The 26,529-nt window shown below is 43.8% G+C and overlaps 1 protein-coding gene across 3 annotated transcripts in view; it reads right to left on the reverse strand.

The window, feature by feature from the left end:
- NPY1R (neuropeptide Y receptor Y1) overlaps positions 1–26,529 on the reverse strand; it is a 226,269-nt gene that overhangs the window by 68,070 nt on the left and 131,670 nt on the right. Inside the window, exon 2 of one of the 3 annotated variants that reach the window (XM_078677010.1) lies at positions 21,371–21,462. The exons of the other annotated variants lie outside the window; for them this stretch is intronic. The gene's annotated coding sequence lies outside the window, so the exon portion shown is untranslated. The remainder of the gene's footprint in view (positions 1–21,370; positions 21,463–26,529) is intronic. 3 annotated transcript variants of the gene reach the window in all.

Below are 26,529 nucleotides of genomic sequence, written 5' to 3' on the forward strand. Positions count from 1 at the left end.
GCATTGAAGGGAAATGTGAGTTGATAATGTACAAGTACAAACACACATCTGTTATGTGTTGTCGAAATGTCAACTGACCCTCATCAAATAGGCAGCTCCCCCCAAACAGCCACAGTGTACATAGTCATGCAGTCTGTATGAAAACATGTACAATGCAACAACATACATGTGAACACATTGTTAAACTGCATCCCCCTTCACATTGCAGAGGGAGAATCAACACCTCCTGCAGAGCAGCCCAAACCTCTCTTCTCTGATGATGAAGAGGACCACCACAGCATTGACTCCAACGCCCTCCAACAGCTTGTGGAGAGCCTCCGCACCCCAACTCCAGGAGCAGGGCAGCCCAGCTGCCATGAGGAGATCCCACCCCCTGCACAGACCACACAGCAGGCAGCACCCACCACCTCGGCTGCCTCCCAGGACCCCCATGAAGAACACATGGCCTTCCAACACCATGTGTTGGGGTGACAGGAGAATCTGGCTGAACAGGTGCGGGTGGGCTTTGATCGCATAGCAGCCAAACTAGATGTCATACATGGGTGTCTAAGTCCCATCGGGGACCACTCACAGTCCCTAACGGACACCCACAGTCTGCTCCATGCTCTCCAACAGACCATGGATGACATCGCTGGAGCCCTGACTCAGAGACTAGAGCAACTGTCCAGTCAGAGTGTCTCCAGCTATATCACAGGGGAGTTGGGACACATGCAGAGGTTAATGGAGACCATGGAGCGGACGCAGGAGGAAAGAGTGGCTGCCATGGCCACACACCAGCAAGAGGTTGCTGGGTTTCTCAATGACCTCAAGACCATCCTCATGGCATTGCGGCCACAAGGCCTGGCACTGATGCATGCTGCTGCTACCAGCACATCCACATCTCTGCCCCCTGAAGTGTCAGTGCCACACAGTGCGGCAGACATTCCACCTCCGGCCCTTGAGGTGTCACTGCCACACAGTGCTGGAGAAAGGCCACCACCACCCACACGTTAAGCACATGGAACAGCTGTGGATGAAGATGCGGATGAACCTGCCTTCAAGGTAAGAAGGACGTAGTAGCATTCATCTCCACCATATGGCCGGTTTCAGCTTGGTTCTGCCCTCTGCATCATCAACTTCCACTGTCCCCCAATGCACTCTGCGACACTCACCTTGGACCTCGCGATGGACTGTCATTTGCTGTTTGATCGCCAATGACACAGCAATCAGACTGCAAACTGAACTCTTCCTCTTCCTTTGGATTTGTCATTCCCTGAAGGACTCTGCCTGGCCCTCCACGGCCCAACTGTGAATGTGGGATTTGCATGGCCCTGTACTGCTCCAGATGCAACATTCCACTGAAAGTGCATTAAACATTCATAATCACACAGATGTGTCATGTCTATGGTCTTTCAAGTGTGGAAGTATGGATGAATGTAGGCTCAGTGATTTCCCCTTACATCCATGTAGCTTATGTCATTGAACTTCGGTCACAGGGTGACACATTGCCGAATGTGGTCCGGGTGGCTCCGGCACCACAACAGGGACACACGCATTAGTTACTTCATTGTCCAGCCCCAAACGGAATCATGCCCAGAGCCCCGGGGTCATTGTTCAGGCCCTTACACTGGACTGGCATATGCCAGGCCAGCCCACTCCACTTACGCTCACAGTGGGGGACAACAACGCTACATGTCCCAGGTCTTCCCTGTAGTGATCTGCTGGTCAGAGGTCTAGTTGTGAGCATGCCACAGCGACTCCCTCATGGCTGGTGTACACCCACACCAAAGCCATCCAGCACACGCATCACAGGGCATGTAACCCTGTCAATAAAAAGGGCCAGGCGCCAGATGCCATTTCCACTCCATATCTGGGTGTATCTGTGTGGTGGTAATGTAGGCATGAGGGCCTAGGGCCCTGCAACATTACATTCCCCAGGGCCTGATGTGACATGCTGTCATCCGCAACACGATACCTCAATCATACAGGGTCCATGATTTGCAGGGCACACACTTGGTGGCACAGTATACACTGCGGCCGGCGCAGGCACACCGCCACGGGATGGTGACTTTCGGTGCACTCAGGTAGGGGCACCATAATTGCTGAGCGGGTGTGCAGCCTGTGATGACGACCCATCCTGGCGGTCCGGACTGGTGACGAATGTTGTGAGCCCTGCTAGACCACAGTGTAGGCCTGATCCACTGAACAGTGTGTGCCTACCACCACGTGGTGTTGCCTCGCGGGTCACAGAGTTAGTGGCACCTTAAGGGCTGAGCGGATGTGCAGCCTTCGATGATGCTGGGTGCACTGGTATGTCCTCTGTCATGGTGAAATCAAGACCCAGAATCAAATGTGAGACCTGGTGGCCCGCGGAGCGGGCTGCATGATGTGGAAGGTGCCATGTTTGCAGGCCCTTGGCTTGGAGCTTGCACCGGCACGTGATGGGCCCTCTTTGCAACACGCCAGTGGCGTAAGGTAAGCAGTGAGACCTGGGTGTGCAGGGGCGGGCATGCACCGCTAGGCGGTGGGATGGACTGGGGTGCAGCTGCCTGGGTGGGCAGGGGCAGGCATGCACCGCTGGGTGGCAGGAGGGGTTGGGGTGCAGCTGCCTGGGTGTGCAGGGGTGGACAGGTGATGATGTTTTGTGCAATTGTATGTACTTTGCCATTCATGTATCTGGACTTTGTTTCAGATGAGGGACCTGGTGAACTGCAGTACATACCAGCACGTGGTAGGAGACACACCGGTGGCAGCAGGTGAGCCGTGAGGCCTGGGTGCGCAGTGTCGACACTCTCTCTCCCTGTCCCTCTCTTCCTTTCTCTGTGTCTCTCTCCATCTCTTCCCATCTTCTTCTCTCTCTCCCTCTCTTTCCGTATTCCTCTCTCTCTCCCTCTCTTTTGGTCTTCCTCTCTCTCGCCCTCTCTTTCTGACTTTACACCAGGTCAGAGCAGGTGTTGATTTCCTGCTGCTAACGCGCCTTATCGCATGTGTTGTGATCCCAATCGCTGATATGGCTGGTCGTTGAGAATGTTGCGGAGTGGTGTGGTCACTGCTTTTTGCACGGGAGCCCTTACTCTGCATCTCATTAGCGATAGTTGCGGGGGTCATCAGTGGCAATGGTTTTTGCGGCTGCTATCGCAGGTAAATTGGTGATATGGGCTGTTAGCACCAGCTTGTGAATGGGCCAATAAATGTATCGTCACTTTGGCTGCGATAAAGTGCTGTTAACTCAGGCGATAGTTCCTTGAGAATATGCCCCTTAAACTTTATCCGATGTTTCACTGGTAGCCAATTGAGTTTTTAGATCATGAACTGAGCAAAATTTGTAAAGTGTAATACAGAATTGTCGCTGGTGTATTTTGCAACTTCTGTAACTTCTTCATGTGTTGTTGCTGTACGTTCAGAACAGACTGTTGCAATAGTCCAAGCTTGACAAAATCAATGCAGACATTATGTTTTTTTTGGGAGTCTCTTGGAATGAAGAATAAGATCTTTTCATTTATTCTTAGAATAAAGAAAGTTGATGACGTCAAGACAATGACCTGATTGCCGACAGAGAGCTTATTGTTTATGATCACTCTTAGATTTTTGGCTTTTACAATTGATGTAGGCAGTACGTGAGACAAGCATTTCTGAAGCTGCAGCGTGCTTCTTTTGGAGCCACTTCAGTTCTTTCAGTGTGGGGGTTATGTGGTCCTATTAGTTTATTCCTGTGACCAATGTGGCTGCTACATTGAGAGTAGGTTACCTAGTAGGTGGTAGGTTAGGTAACATTTCATTAATATGCTGTCTTTCATCCTTATGGTGGTGCTGAAATTTTCAAATGTGTTTGTATGACAAGGTGTTTGCTTCCCCCATGTTGATATTGATCTTTTGGATGCCTACATTTTGGCATCCCTTCCTGTTTTTCTTGATGTTCAAGAATCCCGGTGGGACTAGTGTGTCCAAGATCAGGTATGAGGAATCATTTTGCCATGTTTCCTTGATGAATGTGATATTGATGCCATGATTCAGGATGGTTTCCCCTAGTTCTGTTACATGCTTGATTGCAGATCTACAGTTTAAGAGCATGCATTCAGTCCCCCTGCAGTTATTTTTATCTTGAGGGGAGGAATTCAGGGGAATATACGTGAGGTGTGCTGATGACCAAATCATTCTGGTTGGAATGGAGATTTTCCATAGACCTGTGATTAATTCACTGGCTCCACTGCCTCACTTGGAGACAACGTGGAGCTGGTTATTTTAGGTCTCTGAGCTTTGTTGTTGAGAGGCATTGTGGTCCAGCTGTGTGGTTGTGTCCTAGCTCATCTTGAGAGTTGTCTGCTGGTGCATGTAGGGAAGTGGTGGTGATAGGCAGGAGTCAAACTTATGTTTATGTTCATAGTGATATTATAGAGGACCTGTCATACTTTCTCTAGTTGGTTTTCAATGTGAGTTAGTCGCTTATCTAGCTTAGACATGGACATTTGATTTGTTTGGGAGGGAGTGCGAGTGTGTCGGTTCTGGCTGAATGGGATAAGGCTGTCCAGAGTGATAGAATGTGCTGGTGGGAGTGAGATTTGGAAATTCTGTGGGGGTGCGAATAGAGGTTAGTTCTATGTTTTTAATCCCAAGACTAGTGGGTGGGTAGAGTGGGCCCTTTTGAAATAGAGTCATCAGTGTATTGATGGGAGGTGGGGGTGGGTGGTAGTAGTTGGGAGCAGGAATTTCTTGGTCGAACAATAATCCAAAATAGTATCCCTAATTCTCTTTTGTAGATTTGAATGATCTTAGTGTATTGTTCTTCATTAAGTTTTTATCTAACTTTCTAAATTGTTTATGAATGTTATGGTGTTGTGTTCTTATCTTTAAAAGTGCTAGTACTGCTTGACCTTAAAACACATTTGTCTGGGGAATCACCTGCTGATGTGCTTTAGCTTACAGTAGTGTGTTTATCAAATTGGTATGAGCCCCTATGCCCAAACATTCTGACGTTGTTCAGCTGTGGTTCTATCTTATATCACAGCTGAAGTCAACATTCAGTTTTAAATGTTTACCATTAAAAATCTCATTCCAGGTTTAGAGGCAACCGTTTATTTTGGGATTTTTATTTGGCAAGAGTATTTATGATTCATTTACGATTATGTCATGTTCCGAATGTTTTCATTATTTGATTACATTTGAGCAGCTTGTTTTTTTTTATTGCAGGACCATGGAAGTGCATCTGTCTAGCTGTATTGTTTTACTTCTGTTGGGATAAAGGCCATGTGCAAGTTGAAGAGGCACCAGTGCAAATTTAGTATTTATCATAAGTTGTCCAGGGATGAAAGCAGTGTGTCCTTTTCCAGTTCGTCCCCATAATAGCTGGAAACTTGCAAGTTTAAGCTTGAAAACAGGAAGGCTAAAAGAGCCTTATATAGGAAATTGGATACCCTACCCCTAGAGGAAAAAAAGCTGTCCGGCTACAGAGGAATCAAAGGTGGTGGCCTCTCCTGGCCAGAGAAGTGAAGGAATAGCAAGGACTCTATAGTAAACCCAGTGAAATTGTATTTATGCAGGCGTAGTTCTCATAATTTTGGGAATTTTTCATTATACCTGTTACTGGAAATTCCCTAAATTATGTCACAATGACAAATCATGTAATTACACTGCTGTTCATAGAAATATAATAGCACAGGATAGCAGGAATGACATGAGCAAACAGAAAGAGAGTGACTGGTGTTTGTAACAATTGTGTTTTTCAAGCTTCTTTTTCAGTTTGAAATGCATACTTGCCTCAAAACTTGATGCAAGGACACATTTCAGACGAATTATAGCACTAAATGATAGACTTGCACTTAACGTAACTTTGTGTCATTTTCCCAAAATTTCACACAGTTATGTGAAAGCAAATTATGCAACTTTTTTGCCTTGATGTGGAGCAGAAAAAGGTGGCATTTGCTTTTTAGGAGCTGAGGCTGTCACCTGAGAAGAAGGCAGCTGTAGCCTTGGCTGGTGAGGAGAACTAGCAGCAGCAGCGCTTACACTAGAGGAGAAAAAGTGCTCTTGAAAGACCACAAGGACATGCTGTCCTACTAGAGGAACCAGCACAAGAACTTGAGGTCCATGAGGGGAACAGAGTCCAATAAAGATGGTGGCAGCGATAATGAGTTATCAAGGAGGGGTCTTTCACAGTAATATTCCTAAACATCTTGGGCCCTATTCACAAACTGCATTAGTATTAGTTTAATAGCAATGCAATAACACTACTATTGTCCTACAAAATGCTATCCACAAAGTTATGTGCAGAGTTCTCTGTATCAACCTTTACTATCTTTGATCAACAGAGATCTCTGTATATATATGCCTGCATATTAGTGATAAATTTGGGAAAGTCAGGGAGACAGGTGGGAATGGCTGGAAAATTAGGAATACTTATTACTATGGGGAGGGATTTAGGGAGGAACATAAATCCACCCACAAAATAACACATTTCTATTCACAATTTGCACTTCCAAAGCTACTACAGCTGAAAAGGACTCTAAACAGTTGTAAATGTACTGCAGCTCAGAGCTGCAGTAAGTCCAGTACCACCTCTGGTCACTCACGTTACTTCAAAGGGAAACATCCATTACAACACAATTATTACATCGCACTGCTTTTACAACACAACTGTTACAACACAACTGCATTTACATTGCATGCCATTACAGTGCATGTCATTACAAAGCATGTCACTACAATGCATGCCATTACAACGCATACCCTTACAAGGCATGTCATTACAACCGATTATAAGATAAGTAATGGAGATTTTTTAGTTTTATGGTGGGTATGGGTTTTGGGGTAGTTGGGAATAGTATTTTTTACCCCTATGCTATCCAACACTTTCACTACTGTTGTACTCACTGGAATGGGAATAGTAATTTTAACCCTACTCTAACCAACACTTTCCCTACTGCTGCACTCACTGGAGTGGGAATAGTAATTTTTACCCCTACGCTATCCAACACTTTCCCTACTGTTGCAGTTACTAGAGTGGGAATTGTAATTTTTACCCCTACACTATCCAACACTTACCCTACTGTTGCACTAAAAGAATTAGGCGTTGTAATGATATGCGTTGTAATGGAATGCGTTGTAATGGTAGTTCTTAAAAATGCATTGTAATGGCATGAGTTGTAAAAACATTCGATGTAATGGTAGTTGTGATGTTAGAACCGCGTTGCAAAAGCATACTTTGTAATTGTTTGCATTGTAAGGTCATATATTCTTTTCAACATCCGCTATAAAAAATGATGGGGTACAAGACTTCAAAAACAACTGCATAGAAAATAATGTGAAAATAAATTAATAGATTTAACCATATATATATATATATTCACTGAAAAAACCATAGGTTATAGACCATATATAGTTAGGAATTAGCATTTAAAAAACCTTATTTTACTCACACAAAACCATTGAAATTCCATATATAGTTAGTTGCACTAACTATATATCGCGCACCCGCAATCCACTGCTGATCATGTCACATATTACATCATTCATGACATGGTCAGTGACATCACTGATGACATCACTGATGACATCTCAAATGACATCACTGATGAGATCACTGATGACGTCATCCAGTGACTGTGTGTTTCTGTGAAGTTTAAATATGTTTTACATATTGAAGAATGAGTAGATGTATAAGTGTCTGGACGAAGGATTTAGTAGGTGCATGACTGAATGTATGAGTGAGTGATTAAATGTGTCTCACTGAGTGCATGGGTTAGTGACTAAACTGTCTTAATTTGTGCATCATTATGTCTGTTGTTCTGTAAACTGCTGCATGTGTTGATCATTAGCTATACGAGAGGCTATATGTGTTATTAATTGGTTGCCCAAGTATTTCTATGGCAGATTGAGTTTGTGTGGGGGTGGCTGGAAGGTGTGTGACTCTATGCATAGATGTGTGAGCAGTTTATTCACTAGGTGTATGAGTTCAAGACTGCATGTGGAAACAGCTACATGGGCAGTTGACTGTGTGCATGAGTGTATTGATGAGTGAATGGATATCTCAATGCTACATGTCATAGTAAGTACATATGTTAAACACAGTACATGTGAGAGTTGGCATATATAAATAACTGTGCATGAGAGCCACTGAATGAGTGAGTGGTTGTATCGATCATTGTGAACTTGTATCAGGGATTGTATAAGAGAGTAAATATGTGTTAGTATATGTTTCAATAAGTAAGGTGTGTTTAACTGTATAGTTGAAGAAATGGAGGTGAGATTGTTTCTTTGCATGACTGACTGGGTGTGTGAGTAACTCCATGGATGAGTGGCAGTGTGTGAGTGTCTGTATACACTGAGTGTATCTAAGGTTATATTAGAGTCTGAAGAGGTTTATCGTATTAGCACAAGAATGATGTCAAATGAGATGTCATCAGTGATCTCATCAGTGATGTCATTTGAGATGTCATCAGTGATGTCATCAGTGATGTCACTGACCATGTCATGAATGATGTAATATGTGACATAATCAGCAGTGGATTGCGGGTGCGCGATATATAGTTAGTGCAACTAACTATATATGGAATTTCAATGGTTTTGTGTGAGTAAAATAAGGTTTTTTAAATGCTAATTCCTAACTATATATGGTCTATAACCTATGGTTTTTTCAGTGAATTTTCAAGGTTTTGTAAATGCTAATTCCTAACTATATATGGTCTATAACCTATGGTTTTTTCAGTGAATTTCAATGGTTTTTTAATAGCAAATATCATAAGCTGTCGAATGTCAAGTACGTGGTAAGTGAAAACATTTTCGTGTTTATGCACACTGATCTGCTTTGAATGGTGCCCCCCCCCTCATTTCTATTAGGAGTACTCTCTCTTTGCAGATAGTGAAAGGTAGTTAACGCAGGCCTTTGCCCCCGTTGTAATCCGTCGTGCCTGCTTCTCTCTCCATTTGATTGATTGTTATCCAAGTATTTACTATTTTAGAATTAGTTCTCTTTGGTTCATTCTCTATTTACAAACAAACACAGAGTCGCAATACTCTGTTTAGTCTTTGCAGATAACGAAAAATCGTGTAAAAAAAAAGAAAAGGAATCGAGCAAAATCAGTAGGCCACTAATGGGATCTCTTTTTGACCTCGCTAAAATAGAAACATTAGGAACAACCCCTCATGACAAATACAAAACTAGTGAGATGAACTGAACTCCACACAATGATGGCTGCAAAACAGCTCGGCTCCGCCACCCACCCCGCCCAAAATAACGATAAAGAGCGGCTGCCATGATTGGTTGCGGAATGGCCACGACGGAGCTACGAAATGGTGCTGCTCTCATGCTAACCCCAGCTTCAGTCTGAAACATCCAGAAACACTGTAGACTACCAATTCGATCAGTTCCGGTAGCGCCCCAATGTAACCCGGTAGAGAAGAACTAGCCCTCCCCTCTTTGACTGATGGTTCTTGTTGCCTGTCCCTTCTGTTGTCATTTAACAGAACTATTTAGCCTGCTGAAAGGGGTTGTGTTTCGACCGCTGGTTGGTGGAGACATTTTGACTATATTCTGGACCTGCGTTGTCGCGTAATGCGTCATATGACGCGCCGCGTTAGCGCATCCGGAAGTCATCCGGGGCGCGCAGCGCGTAACGTAAGCATAACAAGTCATGTGACTTGTTAATAAAACTTTTCATTGGTTCATTTTACTTTTCTTATTCTAATGATGAAAGCCTTGGTCATATCACCTAAAAATTACGCTTTTAATTACTTCCGAACATTATTTTTTCTTAAATATATGTTATAATGTTCCAGGCTAATGTACTTTCCCGGAAATTTTACAACTGTCCTGCAAGTAAAATATATTCTTTTTTCGAGAAAAAGAGCGTTTCTTCGTCCCATGACGGAGCCGTTGAGCAAAAGAGGGTCGACCTGCTGTCTTAGTCGCCGATACGCCTGAATATGAGATTCTTATCGATCACTTTATGTTGCAGGAATAGAAAACACAACAGCCCTTGACCATTTATCTTTACTGCGTTCCTTCGTATTATACCTTTTACCCTTCATGTAATTGGTCTGCTTTATTTCACTTGCCTTTTAATGATTCTAAAACAGTGACTATTATTAAAAACTTTACCAATGTATATACTACTACCATGTTTTCTTTTAAAAACCTTTATTGTGAAAATTTCATTATACAAATACGAGCCTATAACCACGTGGGCCTGCCACGGAGCAAACTGTAATCGTATATGATGAATAGACATTTACACTGTAGAGGAACGTAACGGGCGGGCCATTAGGTTGCAAGAACTAAGGTGTCTAACAGTTACGGAATCGGTGGACGTACATTTTATAATTAAAATACGACAGGGCCAGTTACAATAAAATTATCTAGATATACATTTGCGGGCAAGTACCATGGGTGACGTTAATTCGAACTTTCAATAGTACAGTAATCAATAACACATCAGAACTTAATATCAATAGAGATGTCGAAATATTCAATCTATTCTCGTCCCCGCCCGCCATGTGCTTCAAAACTGCATACGTATCTCGTGATATCAAGGTTGTGCAACCAGTACACAACAAGGAGTTACGAGTCCCATTTATTCCGGCGCCATTTTGGGCGAGGACGGGCAGGTCCAGGATATAGTCAAAATGTCTCTACCAACCATCGACTATGATGATGTTCATATGCTGTATTTATTAGAGTAACACTCATCTGTCCACATGAAATTAATTTACCACAATCTAAACATGTCATTTTAATCTTTCCAAAGTTCTTCTAAATATTTGGGACCGTTTCCCTTGCCTCTGAAGCTCTCAGTGCCACTTCTTTGATGAATGTACTAGCAGGTCAGGGGTTCTCCTCCAAATCTCTCTTTTATGCAGCACTATAATTAATTGGTGCCACCTCTCCATATGACGATGCATGGTATAGTTACCACAACTATATTTTTTTTCGGTTCCTCTGGAGAGTTCATCGTGGCAGATGAAGCGTGTAACGTACCGGGCATTTACCTTTTTTTGCATGTACAGGAAAGGAAAAAAAAATCGAGCGTCCAAGTTCTAAGGTGTCCCAGGGCCATTTTAGTGGACCACGCCCAAATCCAAAGAACAGGCCGCCATTTTGAGAGTCCTCTTGCAGCCGCCTGTCGCTGTAGCATCAAGAGCAGCCGAAACTCAGCTGAATGGCAACTGAAACGGTAAATGGGCGCCCCACTACATTTCAGCATTGTAGGATGACCACACCAGTACAGCAACTTGCTAGACATCACCTCGGTGCCATCCGGATCTCGGCGCCCCACTGCAGATGAAGAGCCTCTCAACTATGAAACCACCACGGTGACATCCGGATCTTGGCGCGTTGTGCTGCCTTCGGCCTATTCGCACATCGGTCCGCTACTGACGCCATCTCACAGGCTAATGGGGTGACCCACGCCGAGTTTCAGCATTGTAGGATGACCACACCAACTTGCTAGACATCACCTCGGTGCCATCCGAATCTTGGCATCTCAACGCCTAGTGGTATCTTCCATACAGAAAATATTGTTACGCTGCCTTTGGCCCCATTCGCACATCAGTCCGCAACTTAGACATCACCTCGGTGCCATCCGGATCTTGGCATCTCAGCGCCTTGTGGTGTCAGTCAGAAAATATTGTTGCGCTGCCTTTGGCCCCATTCGCACATCAGTCCGCTACTGACACCATCTCACAGGCCAATAGGGCGCCCCACGCCGACTTTTACCATTGTACGATGGCCACACCAGTGGCACAACTTGCTAGACATCACCTCGGTGCCATCCGAATCTTGGCATCTCAACGCCTAGTGGTATCTTCCATACAGAAAATCTTGTTACGCTACCTTTGGCCCCATTCGCACATCGGTCCGCAACTTAGACATCACCTCGGTGCCATCCGGATCTTGGCATCTCAGCGCCTTGTGGTGTCTTCTACTCCGAAAATATTGTAGAAAATATTGTTGCGCTGCCTTTGGCCCCATTCACACATCAGTCCGCTACTGACACCATCTCACAGGCCAACAGGGCGCCCCACGCCGACTTTTACCATTGTACGATGGCCACACCAGTGCCACAACTTGCTAGACACCACCTCGGTGCCATCCGGATCTTGGCATCTCAGCGCCTTGTGGTGTCTTCAAATCAGAAAATATTGTTGCGCTGCCTTTGGCCCCATTCGCACATCGGTCCGCTACTGACGCCATCTCACAGGCCAACGGGGCGCCCCACGCCGACTTTCAACATTGTAGGATGGCCACAGAAGTGCGACAACTTACTAGACACCACCTCGGTGCCATCCGGATCTTGGCGCGTTGTGCTGCCTTCGGCCTATTCGCACATCGGTCCGCTACTGACGCAAACTCACAGGCCAACGGGGCGCCCCACGCCGACTTTCAGCATTGTAGGATGGCCACACCAGTGCGGCAACTTGCTACACACCACCTCGGTGCCATCCGGATCTTGGAATCTCAGCGCCTAGTGGTGTCTTCTATTCCGAAAATATTGTTGCGCTGCCTTCGGCCCCATTCACACATCGATCCGCTACTGACACCATCTCACAGTCCAACGGGGCGCCCCACGCCGACTTTCAGCATTGTAGGATGGCCACACCAGTGCGGCAACTTACTAGACACCACCTCGGTGCCATCCGGATCTTGGCGCGTTGTGCTGCCTTCGGCCTATTCGCACATCGGTCCGCTACTGACGCCATCTCACAGTCCAACGGGGCGCCCCACGCCGACTTTCAGCATTGTAGGATGGCCACACCAGTGCTGCAACTTGCTGGACACCACCTCGGTGCCATCCGGATCTTGGCGCGTTGTGTTGCCTTCGGCCTATTCGCACATCGGTCCGCTACTGACGCTGCCTCACGTGCCAACGGGGCGCCCCACGCCGACTTTCAGCATTGTAGGATGGCCACACCAGTGCTGCAACTTGCTGGACACCACCTCGGTGCCATCCGGATCTTTGGCGCGTTGTGTTGCCTTCGGCCTATTCGCACATCGGTCCGCTACTGACGCCGCCTCACGTGCCAACGGGGCGCCCCACGCCGACTTTCAGCATTGTAGGATGGCCACACCAGTGCTGCAACTTGCTGGACACCACCTCGGTGCCATCCGGATCTTGGCGCGTTGTGTTGCCTTCGGCCTATTCGCACATCGGTCCGCTACTGACGCCGCCTCACGTGCCAACGGGGCGCCCCACGCCGACTTTCAGCATTGTAGGATGACCACACCAGTGCTGCAACTTGCTGGACACCACCTCGGTGCCATCCGGATCTTGGCGCGTTGTGTTGCCTTCGGCCTATTCGCACATCGGTCCGCTACTGACGCCGCCTCACGTGCCAACGTATTTTCTCCGCATTTTACACCCTATGCCGCATAACAGGTCATGTGACTTGTTTATAAAACTTTTCATTGGTTCATTTTACTTTTGGTTTCCTAATGATGGAAGGCTTGATCATGTGACCTAAAAACAACACTTTTCATTGGATGAAAACTTTTTTTTTTCCCAAACGATGAAAGCCCCACCTTGTTTCTGGATGTTTCAGACTGAAGCTGGCGTCAGCATGAGAGCACCACCATCTCGTAGCTCAGTCGTGGTCATTCCGCGAGCAATCATGGCAGCCGCTCCCCACCAGAAGCCTGCAGGAGTCGGAGCCCCCAAAACTTTTGATGAATTCTCAAGGCGGAGGGGACGTTTCGAGAATGGGGTCCAAGACCTAGCAGACAAGCGTCCGATTTCCAAGGTGTCCCAGGGCCATTTCAGTGGACCAGGCCCAAAAAGGAAACAGCCTGCCGCCATTTTGAGAGTCCTGTGACAGCCGCCTATCGCTGCACCGCAAGAGTGGGCGCAACTCAGCTGAATTGCGGCTTTTGACACAGTGGACCAAAAACGGACGGAATGGCAACTGAAATGGTAAAGGGGCGCCCCACTACAACAGATGACACTCCACCTGGAGAGGCCCGTTCACCGCCTCCCCCGGGGCGCCCCGCGCCGTTATTCGGAGCAGCATTGTAGGATACCAAAACCAGTGCGGCAACTTACTGGACATCACCTTGGTGCCATCGTTCTGCTGCCTTGGAACTATTCGCGCAACAGTTTGCTACTGATGACCCACCCCCCGCGACGCCCCATGCCGTTATTTGCTGGGTGGCAACTTACTAGACATCACTTTAGTGTCATCTAGATTTCAGCGCGTTCTGCTGCCTTGGAACTATTCGCACAACAGTTTGCTACTGATGACCCACCCCCCGCGACGCCCCACGCCGGAAATCTGGACGTTGTGCTGCGTTGGGACTATTCGCACAGCCGACCGCTACTTCGTTGTTTTTCCCTAAAAATGTTTATATGTTATTACTATTTTTGTTTTCTTGTATATATTTATAAATTATTAAAGTTTTATAATCTTACTACTTTGTCGGAGTGCTATATATTTTTAATGTGACACATAATTGTAAAAACTTTGATGTACAAAGAGTCATCCCTGGAATCTTCTGCTTCAGGCTCGGTCCCCTCCCCAATCACAATACAGGATGGTTTTCAGATAATAGCAACGCTTCTGCTGTGACGGATCTCATCGAGTGTGGGCCTTGATCTACTATAACTCCTTTGAAGAGGGGTGATTCTTTACAGCTGTGGCCATAAACTACATCTGCAGGGCTAGCTGATACCCTAGGACCAGCCTGGACAATCGGACACAGAGGAAAAGGAGTGTCAGAGGGTGCGGTAGTGAATAGGGCGAAAGGGAGGTGTCGGGCGGGCACAGGGTGTGATTCTCAGGGAAGAGCAGCGCAGATGGGGGGAGGTTTATTACCCATGCATAAGACAGAGAGCGGGGGTGACCACTGCCTGGGGGAGATGCTTGCGAGGGTGGGGAGCCATGCTAAGGATCGACAGCGTGCACAGAGTGGGTCTGGTCAAGGCATCTAAAATGGCTGCCGTGCACGACAAAAGTGTGGCATTTGAAAAAAGACAAGATGGCGCAGACAATGTTTTTCAACACTTCCTGATTTCCTTCGAATCGAACGTTAACAGACGTTGGGGCATATTACCAAAGTTAAGCGATATTTATCCCTAACGATGCTTAGCAACGATTTTTTTACCGTCAGAAATTATCGCAGATAAACCTTGCTATTATCAAGGTTTATCGGAAATACGATAAAAAACGACCGCAATGCATTAATATCGCTGAAAACTCAGCGATATTCATGCATTACCGAGCTAATGCTCTTAGCCATGTTATCCACCTCCCATTGGATAACATGGCTAAGAACTGCTCAGGGCAGGTGGTAGCTTTTGGAGATATTCGCGCTTATCTCGAATATTTCCAAAAGTTGATAATAGGAGATAGCGATGTTAGCGACTGTTTCCAGTCGCTAACATCTTGGCATGCCCACTTTGCATGTCATTAGTGATAAATATCACTCACATGCAAAGTGGGGCCCAAGATGGTCGCTATATTCTACTAGCCGTCGCTAACTGGTGTTAGCAACAGCTAGGTAATACACATATAATTTTATCTCCGCGAAGCGGAGCGCTGTTACAGATATATATCTTGTTTCTGAACGTTAATTTCTCAAAATGCACTGAAGCACATATATTGAGACCTAGCAAAGGCACATCGGGCTACCAGTCCCTACAATTTTGCCAAGTTTCGTGCAAATCCATTCAGCTGTTCGATCCTACCGAGAGACAAGATGGCGGCCGCTACGGACTGTTTGGAATGTTTACAGACACCGGAGAGCCAATCAGCTTCGCTTCGCAAAGCTCCGTAACGCGAAAAGTACGCGAAGCGGTGCGCTGTTACAGATATATATCTTTTTTTGAACGTTAATTTCTCAAAATCCACTGGAGCACATATATTGAGATCTAGCAAAGGCACATCGGGCTACCAGTCCCTACAATTTTGCCAAGTTTCGTGCAAATCCATTCAGCTGTTCGATTATTATTATTTTTATTTTTTTTTGCCCCGCGGGGCCCTTTTAAAACCTCCACATCAAACCTAGGGGGTGAGCGACAATGTACTATGCCCCCTTATGGTCATTTGCCCCTTCGCTTTGGCCTCCTCTTGTCTCTCGATCCTACCGAGAGACAAGATGGCGGCCGCTACGGACTGTTTGGAATGTTGACAGACGCCGGAGAACCAATCAGCTTCGCTTCACAAAGCTCCGTTGCGCGTAAAGTACGCGTCCTGGGACGCTGCCAGGTCCGCTGTTACAGATATATATCTTTTTTTAAACGTTAATTTCTCAAAATCCACTGGAGCACATATATTGAGACCTACAAAAGGCACATCGGGCTACCAGTCCCTACAATTTTGCCAAGTTTCGTGCAAATCCATTCAGCCGTTCGGGCTAAAAGTGAGGCCAACCGCCCTATGGAAAACTCAATGTTAAAAACACGTTTTGGGACCCCCCTTTTTTCTCGGCCCCCCCTTGACGAACCCCCCCCAAATTTTCAAGGGCTGCTCAGAAACAAAATGTGCCATGTTCCTGAAAATTTCAGCCAATTCCGTCCACAAACGCCAAAGTTATTAGACATAGAATTTTCAAAAAACCCATAGAGAAAAAATCCTAACTATATATACCTACTGGCGACCGCCAGTAGGTAATATACACACACACATATATATCATAAAATTAATATTATTCTAGTAAACATATTTGAACAGCCTTTTTTCAATTTAAAAATAAATTTACATTCGAAAAAAAATAATACTATATATACCTTATAGTATCTTTTATTACATAGTAAATAAATATAAACAGTTTCCTTTAGGTGGGTGTTAGTCTTTCAAAAATGCTAAATAATTTGAATTTATTTTGATATAATTATATTAGGAATATTTTAAAATTTTAATTTAGGTAATAGTGCTGTAGCATTATTATTTTTTTTACAAAATACTCTTCATTTAATACATATGTACAATTATTTTCATTAACATTTAATTTACAAATATGGTAAATATTTTTTGCAAACTTTATTTTAAAATTCCCTCTACTGTACCATAGAGAGGTTGCCGCCCCATTTGCAGGGATCTCCCCCAAGTTTGCAGTACAGAAACAAATGCAATACATGTATTCATTAGTTAAAGAATCACACTTAATTGAAAAAAGATAAAATGAAGCCATTCACAGCATTCTATATATCTTCATATAAATATTACAACTTAACATGTTTAGTTTCAAATGATAAGAAATTCATGTAATGTCCTGGTATTCCCATGCAAGGAGGATACGGTCATATTCTTTAACTTGTTCAATCAGGATATCTTGTGGATGCTTTTAGGTATTTAGCAGGCATAAGCTCTGAAATGATATATCACATGTTTTTGTAATTGATGCCCAATCAAGAGGCACAGTGACAAAGCTCTCCCAACTTTCACTATAACAACTTTTATAAACAATGTGATAAGTCACTTAGCTCTCAGACTTTTGCATAACCGGCAAAAGACGTAAGGTGCTGTATGTCTTCCCTTATGGTTCCATCATAGATACAATTTTCAGCACTAGGTTTGTCGTTATCCTTCTCCATAACACTGAATGGATGTTTAGAGCAGGACACAAGTATGAACTGTAAATTCAAGGAGAAGTTACTTTCAGTTTAGATCCAGACCTACAGCATCTTTTGGTTTTTATTGGTTACTTATAAAGATGACTTATATCTTGGTGGATAGATGCTCTTTTGCAATGGTGATAGAGTATTTATACCACCAATATAATTGTCTGTCCCCCATTTAGACGTGAGCAGAACACCACGCAATCCAATGGACGCATCACCACTGCGTACACTTCCTCGTCGACAAACTCAAGCTGCACAAACCTGCTCCGTGCCCTCCGTGAAGGAACTGGAGCAAAGACACGAAGGAGCAGCTCAACTCCACCCTCAACCGTGATACCCCCACCGCCACAATCAATGCCAACGTCGCAGCCAGGTAACTGCACAAATGGATCTCCAACTGCGCAGACAAGTTCACCCCACTATGCAACCCTAACAGACAGCGCTCAAGAAAAGCCACCTGTTTCACCACCAACCTGCAAGAAGCTAGACGCACCTACAGAGACCTCGAGAAGAACTGGAGAAACAGCAAAATGCCTGAAAACCATATCGCTTACAAGAATGCCATGACAGAATACCACCAACTCATCAGAACCACCAAGAGAATCTTCATTTACAACAAAATCCTTGCCAACTCCAGCAGCTCCAAGGAACTCTTCAGCATCATCCAGGAATTCACCAAGCCCTCCTGCGAAACCACAGACATCACCTCTTTCCAGGAACACTGCGACAAGCTCGCTCGTACTTCCACCTGAAAATCAGGAGCCTTTTGGACAACTTCAACGTCCAAACACCTGACTCCACAACCACTCTCTCCTCCGGCAACGCCATCTCCTCCTGGATACTAATCACAATTGAAGAGACCATCTCGACCATGAAAGGCATCCACTTGGGGGCCCCATAGACCCCTGCCCACCGCACATCTACCACAGAGCCAGAAGTACAATTCACCATCAACACCAATCTCAAGACCCGACAACTGGAAACATGCATATTTCAGACCTCTACTTAAGAAGCCCTCAGCAGGCCCCAAGGACCTCAAGAAGTACTAGCCCATCTCCCTCCTTCCATTTGCAGCAAAAATTGATGAGAAGACCATCAATGCACAGCTAACAAGGTTCATCGGAGACAACTCCATTCTTGACCCCTCTCAATCTGGATTCTGCAGCAACCGCAGAACGGAGACTGCCCTACTCATTGCCACAGACAACATTCACACCCTCCTCAACCAAGGCCTCACCACGGCCCTGATCCTACTCAACCTCTCAGCGGCATTCAACACCATCTCCCACCACACACTCACCTCCAGACTACATGACATACAAGGAACCGCACTCAACTGGATCCGCTCATTCCCCACCAGCAGAAGTCAAAGAATCAGACTGCCACCTTCCTCTCTGAACCCACGGAAATTGACTACGGAGTACACCAGGGATCATAGCCTACCCTTTTCAACATCTACATAGCTCCCCTCGCCGCCATCATCAGACAGCACAGCCTCAGCATAGTATCCTACGCCGACCACACCCAGCTCATCCACTCCCTCACTAAGGACCCCACCACCACCAGACTCAACTTCCATGCATGAATGCAGGACGTCGCATCCTGGATGAGCAGCAGCTGCCTGAAGCTCAACTCTGAGAAGAGAAATCCACGTCCTCTGAATTGCCCCATCAGCATGGAACAACACCTGGTGGCCCACCGCCCTTGGCATCCCCTGACCTCCATGGACCATGGCAGAAACCTCAGCATAATACTCAACTTCTCCCTTTCAATGAATCAACAGGTCAACACCATCACCTCCCTCTGCATACTCCGAATGACCTTCCTCTGGATCCCCCGAGTCAAGTTAGACCGTCACCCACACACTCATAACCAGCAGACTGGACTATGCCGGGATCAGCAAGTCTCTACTCCGCAAGCTCCAGACAACATGGAACACCGCAGCCAGACTGGTCCTCGGCACCACTCGAAACAAGCACATCAGCCAATACCTACAGAACCTCCACCCGCTCCCCGTCAAGAAGAGAGTCACTTTCAAGATACTCACCCACACCTACAAATGCCTCCACAACACCGGACCCCAGGACCTCAACGAGAGAATATCCTTCCACGTACCTAATAGAAACCTCAGATCCACCAACTTCGCCCTTTCAGAAACCCTGCACATTTGCGGAGCCAGAACAGGAGGAAGAGCCTCCTCCAGCATCGCGACCATGACCTGGAATGAGCCCCCGATCAGAATCAGACACGCGACCTCCCTGAGAACCTTCAGGAAGGCACTCAAGACCTGGCTATTCGACTGAACAGAACTGCTTAACCACCCAGTTCCTTGAGACCCTCATGGGTGAGAAGTGCGCTTACAATTCCCTGATTGCTTGATTGAACATAGATTTAATGACAATGGAGCCTACTCTGTCTCCTCCATGATTAATCACCTCTGAAGGCCCTTTGGAGTAAGCTCTGTTGGAAGCAGACATGTAATTCCACCCATCTGTGCCCCAACCTTCTGCCACAGTCCTGCACCAAACTGCATAAGGCATTGACGGAGATACCTGTGATGGCGGCGCCTGCAAATGCTTCATAAAAGACCTCTAGCTTGGCAGTCATTTTTAAATTTGGCCCACCAGCTCTATCCTCACCTACGTCAGTGGACTTCCAGGTCTCAAACGGAAGATATTCCTTCAAATCATATTGTTTATTAATTTGATTTTCCCGACCTTCCTAGAGCCTCATGCATCACAATCAAATTGCTGCAGTGACACTGTTAGTATTAATACATTTTTGATGACTGCAAATGACTACAATGATGAAGATGTTTAAAACATTTATATTTGTAACATTTTTACATGTTATTGCTGATTTCTCAGCCTTTTGTGGCCACAACAATATGGCTACAACCTTTATATCAAGGTAATCGAAACTCTTCACTTGTTCCAGCAGGTGTCCATTGATTTTAAAAGCTGTATTCATTAGTAGTGGATAGACACAAATGTCTGCTCTACATGATTAAACAAAGATAAGGTTGCATGTTTAAAATGAATCACTTTCTGTTGAATTGAATTTGTTTTAAAATCAAGCTCAAAAATTCAAAATATTTTTAAAATGTACCTTATCACAGTAAATCATAGAAGGCTTTGTTGCACTGATGTCAGGTAGCTCTGTAGCACAAAATTAGAACTGCTACTATGTACTCTGTAATATTGGCCTTGGCTAACTTTTATCTCTAGTGATACCAGAACATCAATGTATTTTAGCTGTCCATGATTTATGTCTAGCTTGCCTAATAGTGGGCTTTGTGGGCTTATTCACATTTGCATTCTTGTTAGCACTACATTGCTCATGTGGTCATCTCAACACCATATGCATTCCCAAATAAATACGATCTTGTAAGAAACGAATTGGGAAGATAACTTCAAATTGAAACTGACACATCTATTGATACAGCCATGAAACCCAGAAATACTGGTATGATGACACACCACTGTCAAAAATATTAGCTGCAAAAATAACACACAAAAAATACAGAGGACACAAATATTGACTTAACATACTTTGAACCTTATTATGAGTTTGGAGGTCCGTGATTAGCCCTACCCGCTGTTGCCGTCCTACCGTCGTATTATGAGATGAGCAGACTACATTTGGAAAGACTGCAGCTGAAATGCCGAGACTGCCAGCACACCACAGACTGCCAGGGTCAAGGTCGGGGAATGGCAGCGGCCATAGGGTGGTACAGGGAAATTTCACAACCTTCTGTGTTCCAAATTGTCTTTTCGATTACCTGACCGCAGCATTGGGACTGACAGCTTCAAGTCAATGGAAATGAAGTATTTGGGGTTCATACTCACCCCTTTCCTGTTCTTTCGGTCAGAGTACGAAGTGGATCCCTTTCTTCAGGTCCCCCCTTCACAGCAGCATCTTCACCCGAAGAATTGCAACCCTGTTTGCGGTGATATACAGGTGTATGCTCATTCTGAGTTTTCTCACCATCATCAACAAATACAGCAGGAGCCTACTCTTCAGCAACCCGCCATCATTGAGTTCTGCTTCATACCCAGAGGGCTGCTTGCCCAGCCATCATCTGGTCAATGGACACTTTTTCCTCTAGAAATGTCTTAAAGTCAGAAGGTAAAGTTTCCACTTGGATGAACCTGGCCTCTGCATTTGACCTTCGCTCCATCGTGCGCGGCCTTTAGACTTTGAGCCAGTCTAGCACCACCAGATAACCGCAGATGGAGCTTTGTGCTTTTTGGTGCTATTTTTAATTTAAATTAAAAAACATAATATCTCCATTACTGCTTATTGGATTTTTGTCAAGTTTGTGTCAAAGCATTTAATGAACTTCACTCTATGTTTAAAGCTGGTTCGGAGAATTTTAATTTGTTCTGTATTCACTTTATTACAGTACGAGTGTTCCTTAAATACTATGCATATTGCCTCTAAGTTAAGCCTGACTGTTTATGCAACAAGTTACCTGAAGGTTAGGCACAAGTTTAGTTAGTGACCCTGATAAGGATTATGATTGTAATTTAAAGAGGATTTTCACCGCCCTCAACTATTACCCCAATTTCTTACAAGTAGGGAAAACGTTGGATTTTGGAGGGGTATTGTTTGCTATTCCCACTCTAACCTGTACAACAGTAGAGAAAATGTTGGACTTTGGAAGAGTTAGATTTACTCCTTTTACTCCAACATGAGTCACTGTAAGGAATGTATTGGACTATGGAGGGGTCAGAGTTACTATTCCAATTCCTACATAAAGGAACAGTAGACAACATGTTGAACTTTAGAAAGCTTTGGTTTCTGTTTCCCCATCCTAAATTAGTACAAAATAAATTACATATATATATAAAATAACTACACATAAAATGTATTTCCATAAATATATTTACAATTGCATTATATAATTAGAGACGAATGTATGACATTACAATGCATACACTTACAACGCATGCACTTACAACACAGTTGTTACATCGCAACATGCTCTACAACGCATTCCATTATATCACATGACATTACATCGCATTTTAAAAAACTACCTTTACAACGCATTCCATTACATTGCATACTACCTTTACAACGCATACCATTACATTGCATTTAAAGTAAGTATTGGATAGTATAGGGGTAAAAATTACTACTCTAACTCCAGGGGGAGCAACAGTAAGGTAAGTTCTGGATAGCGCCTGCATTGTAGTGACATGCGTTGTAAAGGATGTAGTGATGTAATGACTGCATTGTAAGTGTAGTGTGATGTAATGACTGCGTTGTAAAGGTTGTTTCCCTTAGAGACTAAAAACATGAAAGTACCATTTACAATTATACATAAACTTATACTTAAAGATATATAAATTAAACAATTTGAAAATTAGATTTACAAATTTTCCCAACCTAGCACCCTAAAATTTCAAAAACCACTAGAATAAATTGCAAAGTCAAAATTCAAAGATTCTTTATTGTTTTGGTAAAATAAAACCGTAATATTATTACTAAGGAACTTAGAGTAACGAATATACTGTACAATGTTACTAAAAAACTTAAAGAAACCAATATACAAAGTATAATACATAAAATAACGATCATGGCATTGTTCAAATGTAGCGTATCCAAGCCATTGATAATTAGAGTAGATGACAATGTGACATCGTTAAAAAGTTAAGATCCCTTGGCAAAGTGCAATTATGCCAACGTCACCAAGTAGATACTTGATACAAGTGTTTATAATAAAGTGCATGGTGAAATGCTTCAAATACAACACGTTAACAGATAATATTGGCAATAATTTAGCTTCATTGGTATACACTAGAGTTCTAAAACAAAATAGTACCAATGTAAAAACCACTGTCTAAGTTATGCAAATCTATGTCAAGAGGTTCCGGCCAGGCACAGCACCCTATATGCACGTATGCCTCCATCCTCATAGCTCTTTTTCAACAATGTGACTCAAGCTTTTTAGAAGTAGGAGCATATACAAATCAAATGTATGCAGCCCTCTTTCTTTGACCCGCAAAGTGTACATGATATGGAACCACTGTATTTCCAAGATGGTTCATCTGCCAAGGATGGCTATTTGTCAAATTGAATCAACAACAACATTCTCTTTAAAAGCTCCGGAAATGTAAGGCTTAGATATGAGGCTGGCTTCAGACTGTAATAATGCCTGAGCACATTTCAGGCATGCGTAAAGCAGCTGATGCTGTTTTTGTCAAAGAGATACAAGTGTACTTGTGCTGCTTATTTACCACTTCCCTGAAAATTGAGATGAGCAGATTCTTGTTCCAAAGCTCGGCTATATTTGTCAGCTTTACTGCCTCATAAGAGATTTTTATGGAATGTATATTGTGGTTAATTTCCGAGAGCTGACCATAATGAATTAATTAGTAAGTAGCTTTCTTTGTTTGATATAATATTATAGCAGCTAGTTAAGGTGGTGAGGCCAAATTCCTGATAAACTTGTGCCAGAGAGGCATTTTGAGGAAGCCTAAAGAACCGTTTGAATGCCCTCACCTGCAGGCTGTTCAGGAGGAGGGTATCTTTCCCATGCAAGGAAAGACTTGCATAAGCTACAGTAAGTAGCAAATTAGAAATTATTTCTGACAATAATGGCTAGAAATAGGGGCCATCTAAGTTCTTGGCAAGTGTACAAAATGCAAATTCATAGCACTCCCTTTTATTTTCATATATATTTTTTATGCTCCTGATGATTTCTTTTACTGTCAATACATACTCCCAAGTACTTATAGCTATTGATCTCCTCTAACTTCTTCTCACCCAATCGGATTTTGAGTGGGGCCCTGGTCAGCTTCTAATAGTCATTGTTTTAGTTTTGGTTGTGTTAATTTCAAACTCAAAAACAAATCAAATAAATAACAGATAACTTTAGGAATGCACATTATATTGAAAAATAATACAATTAATAATTAAACAAAACAAATTACAACATAATACTATTACATAATTAACATAATCAATTACCTAATTGTCAATTTACAATTAAATATTATTGCTATATTTTTTAGTTCTCTATTACATCATTTTAAAAAATAAGTTAAATGATTAACTGTCAAATTAGCAAAATAAAATATAAAGAGAATAATCAATTTGACAACTTTCTAACATTCCCCTACAATCCAGCAACACACCAAAAAATTAAAATGTATTTTAAAATATATTACTAAATAAAAAAAACACAAAACCATTATAAAACCACACACATAAATGTAAACATGCTTAAACAATTAAATAATGACTTGTAACAAAAACAGTAATAAACCTTAACTAAACAATAAAAAAAACAATATGACTTTTAGAACAGGGTAAGATGTAAAATTAAGCAAGAAATGGCACAGTTCTTCAAACTGTCCGAACAATGAATTAGTTATTGCAATGTTTATATTAGTTTATAGTAATAAACTTTAGGAATTAATGCCAGTTTGAGAGTATTTATCTATGGTCATACAAAAACCTTGGAATGTAAGTATGAAGTGTCCATACATCAAAGGATATTTGAAACAATTGGACTTTTGTAAGGTAAAAAAGGCATTCAATATTTGTGAATACTTAGTAAATGGAACCAAAATTACCATTATCCAGGACATTCATAATAATTTAGTGAGGAACATAATATAAAGTTGTACACCTTGGACCCTGCTTAGTTCGAGTCTATGATCTCTACTGATCACCAGTGTTCTTTGTAGACTTTCAAAAAATATCTAAAATGATGTTATAGTTAGGTGTTGAGAAATGAGATAAAAACTAACATGTAAACACCAAAACACTTAAATTCTCCATTTATAGTGTACTGGGCTAACTATAGTGTGTGCCCCTGCCACATGCTACTTATGACCTCACTTATTCCAATGCTTCTGATCTGTTAAATTACATCATTGATACGTCACTGATCTCATCTCAAATGACATTATCATTTAGCCAGGTCCTATGCCCACATCATGCTTTGTACAGCATTCAGTGTTGTGCAGCAGTTATTTACCCTGAGACAGACCCACTGCAAGCAGCCAACCTTGCCCTACTGAACACAGCCTATATCCTCGACAGTGCCAGTTGGCCACAGATACTGGTGTATCACCAGACTCTGGTATTTATTTTATGCTTTGTTTGGTACTGTAGTACCAACACCAGTATTCGGCTACCATATTGATTGTTGTGTTAGGTATATGAAGTAAATACCCCATGCCTGCGCACCAAATTGTTTGTATTTATCTAAAGGGGGTGTCCTTTAGGACCCACCCACAAAGCCCTGAAGGTCAAGGTGTCCCCAACCTGCCCCCTTTTGGGCTATTTGCATGTTCAACTTGTTTTCAGACCCTCCCACCTGACCCAACCCCCATTGTCAGCTTGCACTCCCAGACCCTTGCGCTCACCCTCCAATATCCTTGCGCTTTCTCAACACCTTTCCTCCCATGCTTCATTGTTTGTGTGCTCCCTTAGACAACCCCTCCCTCTGGTGCCAACTTATTTCCCCAGCCCTTGCAGCACAATATCTGTGTGCTTCCTCATCTTTTCTTGCTAGCCCTCCATTGTAAGCTTGCTTCCTTAGTCTCACCCACCCTCCCTCCATTGTCAGCTTGTTTGCCTAGTCCCTCTTCCCACACTCTACTGTCAGTTTACTTCCCTTGCCTCTCCAGCAAGCCCTCAGTTGGCCATGTGGTCACCAGCTCCTTCTGCCCACACTCCTTCGTCTGCTTGCCTTCCAAGTGTCACATGTCCACTCTCTATTGTGAGCTTGCTGCCACAGTGCCTCCCACCTGTCCTACTTTTTAAGCTAGCTGCCCCACATCTCCTTCTCTTCTTTATCCATCAGTTTGCTTCCCCAGCCCCTCCCTTCCACTGTCCATTGTCTGTGTGATTCCCGGGAGTACCCTACTGGGTACCTTGGTACCAGGAGCATCTACAATGGTACATGCACCCAAATTAATTTCCATGTACTATTTAACTAGAGCGGCCCCCCAAGCCCCAAATGGCTGTGTGCCAACACTGCCCCCTT

Source organism: Lissotriton helveticus, chromosome 2_1 (genome assembly GCF_964261635.1).
Source record: "Lissotriton helveticus chromosome 2_1, aLisHel1.1, whole genome shotgun sequence".
In the NCBI taxonomy this organism is placed as follows: domain Eukaryota; kingdom Metazoa; phylum Chordata; class Amphibia; order Caudata; family Salamandridae; genus Lissotriton; species Lissotriton helveticus.